Source organism: Chiloscyllium plagiosum, unplaced genomic scaffold (assembly GCF_037043375.1).
Source record: "Chiloscyllium plagiosum isolate Xiang-an unplaced genomic scaffold, Cpla_swu_hap1 HiC_scaffold_42, whole genome shotgun sequence".
Taxonomy (NCBI): domain Eukaryota; kingdom Metazoa; phylum Chordata; class Chondrichthyes; order Orectolobiformes; family Hemiscylliidae; genus Chiloscyllium; species Chiloscyllium plagiosum.
In genome coordinates this window covers 37,845,362-37,855,905 of record NW_028270180.1, presented here as the reverse complement: position 1 = coordinate 37,855,905, position 10,544 = coordinate 37,845,362, and positions in this window count along the sequence as shown.

Here is a 10,544-nt window from a genome sequence, read left to right as displayed (position 1 = left end):
CTGCAGGTGGTTTGAGACACAGCAAGATCCCACAAGTAGCATTACTCTGATATTAGAACAAGTCTTTAGATGGAGTTTCTCATTTAAGGTTTTGATTCTCTCCTTGTTAGAAACTTACTGGGGATTGATGTATTTGTGTCGAATCCCAGGCCCCGGTTATTTTAACCCCAGGCTTCAAATCTGTTTTAAAATTGACAGGGCCGCAATCCGACAAGACAGTTAACCAGAGGCCCTTAAAACCCAGGGTCCCCCAGAGGAGATTAAACCTCGGGGTAAATAAACACACAACTCACGTGGACCCCCAGGGGGTGCAGCCTGTTGACCAGGCCTCAGGCCTCAGGCCCGTGCTCCCCCTCTGGAGGTTGTTCTTTCCTGGCCTCGAACATTTTGGATCTTCATGTTGCAGTTTTCCAAACAAACGTTCTTCAGGATAAAAGAGAGAAAAGATGCGTTGAAAGGGAGAGCGAGAGCATTTTGAAGGCAAGTTACACAGCAAGATCCCAAGTTTAAAAGCACCCCGCCCATACCCAATGTATCAATGTATCTGACACAGTCAGCAGTGAGGATGGAACATTGAGTAGGAGTAGATCTTCCCAGGGATTGGAGGAGGATAGTGAGGGAAAGGCATCGGATTATTACACTCTGCAGTGACCTGGGATCAATTGCCTTTCACTGAAAACAGTTCCCAGCTTGTATGTGCCTGTAGCTCCCTCCAGTCTGAAACCCTCATTACCCACTATCCTGTCTCCTCTCTCTGAGCCAATGGTGTCTTCATTCTGTTATTGACCCTTCAGTCCCACGGGCACCAATTTTTCTCACAATTCCAATTGGAGACCTTCTCTCATCCACGTGAAGGAATTGGACCCTGACAATTCCATTTACACTGTCTCCCATCAATCTTCATAGGATCCATATCACAGAGGTTAGACAGTGTTCCCAGCAAACACTCCCAGGGCAGAGGGAGAGTAAAGCTCCCATTAAACTGTGCTCATTTAAAACTCAAGGGCAGGTAGAGAATGGGGTCAGATACAGAATAAATCTCCCTCTACACTGCAGCATTTCAAATTCCCAGCCCATTTTGAGCTCGGCGTTAGGTACTTTTTAAATCTCCCACTTCCCCCATCCTGTTGTGGGATATAGGTAAAGTAGTGTTACTTCTGCGATCATAATTACTTATGCAAGGTAAATGCACTCACACCAGTGTATAATTGTTTCAACCAACAGCTGAGTCAACAAGAATGAAAACGATGTGAAGGAAATATATAATTGTTTTTGTATTCATTAAAATGTGCATACAAGAATGAAACGTGCCTGCAAACAATGGTAGATGTTACAGACAAATAGATAAGGTGCTGTGAGGATGTAGATTAAGCCAGATATGCCTGTACAAACAGTAGTTATAAGCATCTATTTCCCACTTCTGCAAAAACAAAAACAAACCCCAATTAAAAGGTCATAAAGCTCAATATGGATGAGGAATGGGAGGAAATGTTACAAGTAAGGGGAAACAGATGGTAGTGAAGAAGGATATACCTAACAATGGGTCACAGCAGGATGTGGTGAAATGGCCGAGTAAAACTTGTACTTTGTTATGCACAAGGCCGGATAAGGCCAGAGATAAACAATAGTAATGGGCACCGGGTTTGGAGTAGTAAATCCTATATAAGATATGTACTTGCTAAACTCTGGGTGCCTTACTTCAGGCACCACGCTTGCAAGTGTATAATAAACATACTGATTGCTTCAGATCTTGTCTTGGACTGAAATTATTAAAGTGAGTGAGCTTTGTTTTTCAAAACTGGGGGCTTGTCCGGGATATTCTTCCATCACCGGGGGGAGTGACTGGCCCTGGACACTGGGAAGACGTGTCCCGTTCCCAATTGAGGAGGGGTCTCGTGTCCCGGTTTGGTCCGCTCTCTTGGGTGTCTGGTACAAATCCCGCAAGAGAGCCATCTGAATCAGACAGTGAAAGGAGGTCGACAGAAAATACAGCAAAAAGGGGCCAGGTAACTCTGTGTACAGACCAAGGTAAGAAAACTGATTTTTAAGTATTGCCTTGGTGGCTGGGAAAAGGGGTATTTAATCACTGAGGGACTAGCGAGGGCCCTGAGAAATGGGGGTAGGCAGAGTAAGTCAAACTGCGACAAAGTAAAGGAAGAAAAAGTCCCTGGTAACATTCCTCCAGAAAGTCCGTTGAGGAGGATGTTGCAGAAATGGACATGTAACACGTGTACAAGGGAAAATGATAAAAAGAAAATGATGAAATATTGTTGTTTAGTATGGACCAAAGAACCAATCCTTCAGCTGTCTTCTGGCCAAAGTATGGTTCGGACGAGGATTAGGTCTGTCAGTATTTAGGGTTGTATGTGATTGAAAAACAACCTTTTAGTCAAGAGGAGGCGGACTATGTGTCCTGTTGGAAGGGCAGTTTGGGAATGATGGTAGTAAGGACAAGTGATTCCCCCTCTGCCCCACCCAGTCCCTGGGATCCTCTTGGCTGCTTCCCCCTCCCCCCCTCCCCCTGTACCATAAAATCAGATTAGGTAAAATGGGGGAGGAGGAGAGACAGACAGACAGGGACAGGGAACGGATGACCCACAAGAGGAGGACGAAGGGGCGGTGACGGGAATGTTGTTGTCCCAGACCCTCAATCCTCAACGAAAGAAAGGGAAGATAAAGTAGACATAGAGAAGGCCGCCGGAGTGTCTAAATCAAAGTGTGAGGGGGAAAAACAAAAACAAAAAAAGGGGAAGAACGTAAAGAGTTATCCCCTTCGGGAGGTACCAATAGGGGACAAAGAGATTGGGTTTGTAAGTGCCCCCCTCACCAATGGAGAGGTCAGAACATTTAAAAAGGAGATTAAGGTCCTGGTTGAGGATCCGGTATGGTTGTCTGAACAAATTGATCAATTCTTGGGGCCCGGACTGTACACATGGACTGAGTTAATGTCTATTTTGAATATACTATTTACTGAGAAAGAAAGGGAACTTATACAAGGAGCAGCCATTAAAATATGGGACAGGAGACATCCGATTGGGGATTGGGATGCTGGAGAGGGAGAGCCGAAGTTTCCCCTCTGAGACCCCCAGTGGGAAAATCAAAATCCAGAGCATAGAGAAGAAATGAGGGAATTGAAAGACCTGATTCTAAAAGGAATAAGAGAGGCAGTTCCAAAGTCACACAATTTGACTAAAGTCTTTGAAGTTAGACAGGAGAAAGATGAGACTCCCTCAGCTTTCTTGCAAAGGTTAAGGGACTCAATGCGGAAATATTCTGGAATGAACCCTGAGGACCCAGTGGCACAGGGTCTTTTGAAAGTACATTTTGTGACAAAGGCATGGCCAGACATACAGAGAAAGATACAGAAGATAGAAGGGTGGAGTGAGAAACCATTAGATGAATTGTTAAGAGAGGATGAGAGACAAAAACAGAAGGTGAAAATGATGGTAGCTACAGTAGATGAGGTAATTAAGAAAAGAATGGAACCAATATTGAGCAACCGGAGCGGCGGGTGGCAGCATGGAGGTCAGAGAGGAAAGGGGAGAGGGAGAGGGAGAGGGAGAGGGAGAGGGAGAGAGAGAGGACAAGGGGGAGCACTTGATAGAGGGTTCGGGTGACAGGGGCAGAGATGGAAGTCTCCACAGGCAGGATGCAGGATATTATTTTGGAAAGATAGGGCATTTTAAGTGGGACTGTCCTGATCTCCAAAGGGAAGAAAGGGCAATTCCGCTAATGAATTTTGATGAAGAATAGGGGTGTCAGGGGTTCCTGCCCTCGGGGGCCCACCAGGAACCCTTGATAAACTTGAAGGTGGGACCCTGTAGGGAAGAGGTAGTCTTCCTTGTAGATACGGGGGCAGCACGGTCATCGTTGAATTTTAAACCAAAGAGAGTAGAAATGTCGACACGGTCAATTACTGTTTCGGGGGTGAAAAGGGAAGGATTTACTGTTCCACTATTTGAACCTATGATGATAGAAGGTCCTAAGGATAGGGTCACAGGGGAACTGCTGTATATCCCTGATATAGGAAGTAACTTACTAGGGAGAGACTTAATTATCCTCTTAGGATTGGAGATTGGAGTTCAGGAAAAATAATTAGTTGTACAAATGGCAATGTTGACAGAGGATGTGGAGAGAGAGATAGACCCTATTGTATGGGCTAGAGAAGGGAATCGTGGAAAACTACAGATCCCTCCCCTAGAAATAAGTTTAAAAAGGAAAGGGGACATTGTCTGTGAGCGACAATATCCCATTTCCATAGAAGGTAAACGAGGACTGCAGCCAGTAATTGAGGGACTGATTAGAGATGGACTGTTGGAGTCATGTATGTCTCCTTATAATACCCCAATTCTACCAGTGCGGAAATCTGATGGAACTTATCGATTGGTGCAGGATTTAAGAACATTGAATCGAGTAGTACAGATTAGGCATCCAGTGGTGCCAAACCCCTATACGTTATTAAGTAAGATCCCTCATGACCACAAATGGTTTAGTGTGATAGATTTAAAGTATGCCTTTTGGGCTTGTCCCTTGGTGGAAGAAAGTAGGAATTTGTTCGCCTTTGAATGGGAAGATCTCAAGACAGGACGGAAACAGCAATACCGGTGGGCCGTGCTCCCTCAGGGGTTTACGGTCTCCCTGAATTTAGTTAGACAGATGTTAGAACAAATATTGGAGAAATTTAGCAGCCCCAAGGGGACTACCCTGTTGCAGTATGTAGACGACCTCTTAGTATCAGGAATAAGAGGAGAAAGAGTAGTAGAAGCCACTAACAAATTATTGAATTTCCTGGGTCAGCAGGGACTGAGAGTATCTAAAAACAAACTACAATATATGGAGCAAGAAGTGAAATATTTCGGACATTTAGTTAGTGAGGGAAAGTGAAAGATAAGCCCGAATGGATAGAGGGAATAGTGGGGATGCCGTGCCCAGGACTAAACAGGAGTTATGCAAATTTTTGATTCTAACGGGATATTGCCGATTGTGGATTGATTCCTACGCTCAGAAGACTAGGAAATTATATCTCAAACTATTAGAGGGGGAACCAAAGTGTCTAAGTTGGGATGATGAGGAAAAAGAACCAGTTGAGGAACTCAAAAGAGATCTGATCCATGCCCCCGTGTTAGCCTTACCTTCTCTGGATAAACCTTTCCACCTCTTTGCTACTGTAGATAAGGGAGCGGCTTTGGGAGTATTAACCCAGAGATGGGGAGGAATGAGACAGCCAGTAGCATATCTTTCAAAGCTATTGGATCCAGTATCCCGAGGGTGGCCTGAGTGTGCAGGCCGTGGCTGCCACTGCACTGTTGGTAGAGGAAAGCAGAAAGCTTACATTTGGGGGAGCCCTAATAGTAAGCACCCCACACCAAGTGAGAACGATCCTAAACCAAAAAGCTGGGCGATGGTTGGCAGACTCGCGGATTCTGAAATATGAGGCGATACTGATAGAAAAGGATGATCTAGTGTTGGTCACGGACAATTGTTTAAATTCAGCTGCCTTTCTTTGGAAAGGGGAAGGAGAATCTCCTCACAATCCAGGGCACGACTGCCTTGACATTATAGAATACCAAACTAAGGTCCGCATGGACCTGAGAGATGTTCCGCTTCATGCAGGAGCCCGACATTTTATAGACGGATGATCCCGGGTGACTGAACGGAAAAGACATAATGGGTATGCAGTTGTAGACGGGATGGAAGGTAGTGGGTAGAGGCAGGAAGGTTGCCAAATGGGTGGTCAGCTCAAACTCTACATACTGCAAACTCTATGCATTGGAAAGAGCCCTTAGGGCGTTAGAAAATAAAGAGGGAACAGTATACACTGACTCTAAATATGCATTTGGTGTTGGCACTTTCAGAAAGATATGGCAGGAAAGAGGACTGATCAATAGCCGGGGGAAGGAATTGAACACGAGGAGTTGATTAAACAGGTCTTGGAGTCCCTATTGCTCCCCCGAGAAATAGCGGTAGTGCATGTAAATGGTCATCAGAAAGGAAATGAACCAGAAGTTAGGGGGAATAGACTAGCCGGTGAAGTGGCTGAGGAAGCAGCCCTGAGCCCATAGGAAGTTGTGATCCATTCCCTAATACCTACTGTCCCAGGTCCTCGGGAAGCTCCTATATTTACTGAAAGAGAGGAAAAAGAATTGAGAGATTTAGGGGCTGTAAAGACAGCAGACGGGCATTGGATGTTACCTGATGGAAGGGGAATGTTAAACAAAATGATGATGCGAGAGATTATGGCTGTCTTACATCGAGGCAGCCATTGGGGAGTACAAGCAATGTGTGACTTAGTTCTTAGGGAATATGGATGTAAAGGAATATATACAATTGCTAAACAAATATGTGAGGGATGTATAATATGCAGAAAGGTAAATAAGAAAGTCTTGTGAAAACAGACCCCAGGAGGAAGAGACCCAGGATTGAGACCCTTCCAGAGTATACAAGTAGATTATACTGAACTATCCAGAGTAGGAAGACTAAAATATATGCTGGTCATAGTAGATCATTTATCTGGTTGAGTTGAAGCATACCCCCCTAGCTACTGCCGCTGCGAGTGGGGTGTCTAAAACAATATTAGAGCACATAATTCCCCGATATGGGCTAGTGAACCGTATAGATTCCGACCAAGGAACTCATTTTACCTCTAAAGTGTTACAGGGTGTAACAAAAGGGTTGGGAATTTCCTAGGAGTTCTATACTCCCCATGGCACCCGCCATCATCAGGAAGGGTTGAGAGAATGAACCAAACACTCAAACGACAGCTCTCTAAATTGAAAGTAGAAACCAGACTCCCTTGGACCAAATGTTTACCTATAGCTCGCTTGCGAGTACGAACGGCCCCAAGGAAAGATTTGGGACTATCCCCCTATGAATCTTATTTGGATTACCTTACCTGGGAACGAATGGAGAATTGCCAATTCCCTAAACTAAAGATTTGTTTTTAAAGAACTATATACTGGGCTTGTCCTCCTCTTTGTCTTTCCTCAGGAAACAGGGTTTATTGGCACAGACTCCACCCCTTGAATTCACCGTTCATCCCATCCGGCCGGGCGATTGGGTCTTAGTAAATTCATGGACAGAGACTAAATTGCAGCCGGATTGGGAAGGGCCGTACCAGGCTCTTTTGACTACCGAAACGGCAATAAGGACGGTGGGGAAAGGCTGGACACATTACACTCGGATCAAAGGGCCAGTGGACCCTTCAGTTGAGGAAGAAGTCTGGACAGCCGAATCAACGCAAGACCCGCTGAAACTCAGACTAAAGCGACTTTGAGTAACTGACTATACAGTGGTGACGCGAGCGCGGGGATTATTTCTGTAAGATTGTACATTAAGTCTTTTTGTGCTTCAGCAAGATTTTTAGAATGCTGGGAATGCTTAGAGTTATGATGCTAGCCCTCTTAATATTGGGATTTTGTCACATATCATTTTCATATGTATTATTAACAGTTCCTAAGTCTGATAATCCACAAGTAATATATCTGATTCATGCAGCTTAGTAAATTGTGGGGATGTAGATAATCAGAGACAGTACCGCAGCTCTGAGATACATCTTAAGTCCCATGGGGATGGCCTCGGGGATGGTACTTGGTATAATGGTCTCGTCACAGGACACTGGGCCCCCTTCCGACCAGCTCGCGATTGTCCCGATAAAAAGTGTAACCCAATATACCTAACAATAAAGAAAACCACATGGCACGAAGCTATTCTGGGGGGGGTGGGGGGGACATCTATGAGATACAATTGAATGAAACATTTGGGATCGAAATGAAAGCAAATGGGAAGGATTTTTTGGGCTGTTGTTTTCGAATTAGCGTAGGACAGGGAAAACGGGTAGAACTACTGGGTAATAAGATACAACCTTTCTCCCCTCCCGATGATCCTAAAGTAGTAAAAATTATAGAGGTAAAGGACTTGAAACAGACTATCAAATAGAAACTGGGTACGGGGATACAAATGCCTGGGTTGAATGGGTAAAGTATACTGTAAAAAGTCTGAACAAGAGCAATTGCTACGGATGTGCCTCCGGTAGGCCAGTGGCCCAGGTGGTTCCCTTTCCGCTCGGGTGGAAGCAAGACAGGAAGGGCATGAAATGTATGATAGCCCTGTATCAGGATGAGACTGCATGGAATGATACGAATTGTACCTCCCTATCTCTGATGTTCCCTCCCTTGGAGAAGAAAGATGCAAAAGTCCCCCCCACATTTTCTGCCGCAGTTGGAAATCACACGTCGTGTGTGTGTAGACGAGGTACAAGTCGGTCTGGAGACTTGGGGGGAGCTGAAATTATATACAGAGATTAAGAATGTTACCGAAACGGAGAAGGGAGGGAAGTACTCAGCACTGAAGGTTCCCCGAGCGGATCTGTGGTGGTACTGTGGAGGCAAAATATTGAGACCCACCCTCCTTCCGGATTGGAGAGGGATATGTGCAATTGTACAATTGGCAATTCCATTTATCCTGGCATTTGAGAAGGAAAAGATAGTAGGGAAAAAGGGAAGGGGAAAGAGATTACTGTTAGACACTGCTTTCGATGACAGGATTTATCTCGATTCGTTGGGAGTCCCTAGGGGAGTACCTGATGAGTTCAAGGCTCGTAACCAGATTGCAGCAGGCTTTGAGTCAGCTCTCTTTTGGTGGGTAACAATTAATAAAAATATAGATTGGATAAATTACATTTTCTATAATCAACTGTGATTTATAAATTATACAAGAGATGCGGTTAAAGGAATATCAGAACAGCTTGATGCGATAAGTAGGATGGCATGGGAAAACAGAATGGTCCTTGATACGATTTTAGCGGAAAAAGAGTGTGTGTGTGATGTTAGGAGGAAGCAGGTGTACCTTTATTCCTAATAACACTGTGCCTGATGGTTCAATCACTCGGGCCTTAAGGGGATTGACTACCTTAGCAGAGGAACTGGCTGAGAATTCAGGAGTAGACACATCTCTCACGGGATGGCTTGAATCATGCTTTGGAAAATGGAAGGGGGTGGTGGTTTCCATCCTTAATTCCCTGATAGTAGTAACCAGGGTATTGGTAACCACTGGCTGTTGCATCATACCCTGTATACGAGGACTCACCCAAAGACTGACTGAGACAGCCTTAATGAAATAAGTGCCCCTAAAGAGCAATCGGATAGAAGGAATAAGTGACCTCGGGGAGATTCCCAAAATAAATGAAATTTCGGCAAGATGCTTGTCAATTTGGAAGCGACATATAAGAAAAATGCAGAAGATAACAAATGATAATTAAAGAAAAAGGGGGAAGTTATGGGATATAGGTAAAGCAGTTACTCCTGCAATCATAATTGCTTATGCAAGGTAAGTGAACTTATACCAGTGTATAAGTGTGCTTGGGAAATCATGTCTCACAAACTTGATTGAGTTTTTTGAAGAAGTAACAAAGCAGATTGCTGATGGCAGAGCAGTAGATGTGATCTATATGGACTTCAGTAAGGCGTTCAACAAGGTTCCCCATGGGAGACTGATTAGCAAGGTTAGATCTCATGGAATACAGGGAGAACTAGCCATTTGGATACAGAACTGGCTCAAAGGTGGTAGTGGGGGTTGTTTTTCAGACTGGAGGCCTGTGACTAGTGGAGTGCCACAAGGATCGGTGCTGGGCCCTCTACTTTTTGTCATTTATATAAATGATTTGGATGCAAGCATAAGAGGTACAGTTAGTAAGGTTGCAGATGACACCAAAGTTGGAGGTGTAGTGGACAGCAAAGAGGGTGACCTCAGATTACAACAGGATCTGGATCAGATGGGCCAATGGGCTGAGAAGTGGCAGATGGAGTTTAATTCAGATAAATGCAAGGTGCTGCATTTTGGGAAAACAAATCTTAGCAGGACTTCTACATTTAATGGTAAGGTCCTAGGATGTGTTGCTGAACAAAGAGACCTTGGAGTGCGGGTTCATAGCTCCTTGAAAGTGGAGTCGCAGGTAGATAGGATAGTGAAGGTGGCGTTTGATATGCTTTCCTTTATTGGTCAGAGTACAGGAGTTGGGAGGTCATGTTGCGACTGTACAGGACATTGGGTGGGTCACTGCTGGAATATTGCGTGCAATTCTGGTCTCCTTCCTATCGTAAAGATGTTGTGAAACTTGAAAGGGTTCAGAAAAGATTTACAAGGATGTTGCCAGGGTTGGAGGATCTGAGTGACAGGGAGAGGGTGAACAGCTGGGGCTGTTTTCCCTGGAGCGTCGGAGGCTGAGGGGTGACCTTATTGAGGTTTATAAAATCATGAGGGGCATGGATAGGATAAATAGATAAAGTGTTTTTCCTTGGGTCAGGGAGTCCAGAACTAGAGGGCATAGGTTTAGGATGAGAGGGAAAAAATATAAAAGAGACCTGAGGGGCAACCTTTTCACGTGTACGTGTATGTAATGAGCTGCCAGAGGATGTGGTGGAGGCTGGTACAAATGCAACATTTAAGAGGCATTTGGATGGATATATAAATAGGACAGGTTTGGAGGGACATGGGCCGGGTGTTTACAGGTGGGACGAAATGGGGTTGGGATATCTGGTCGGCATGGA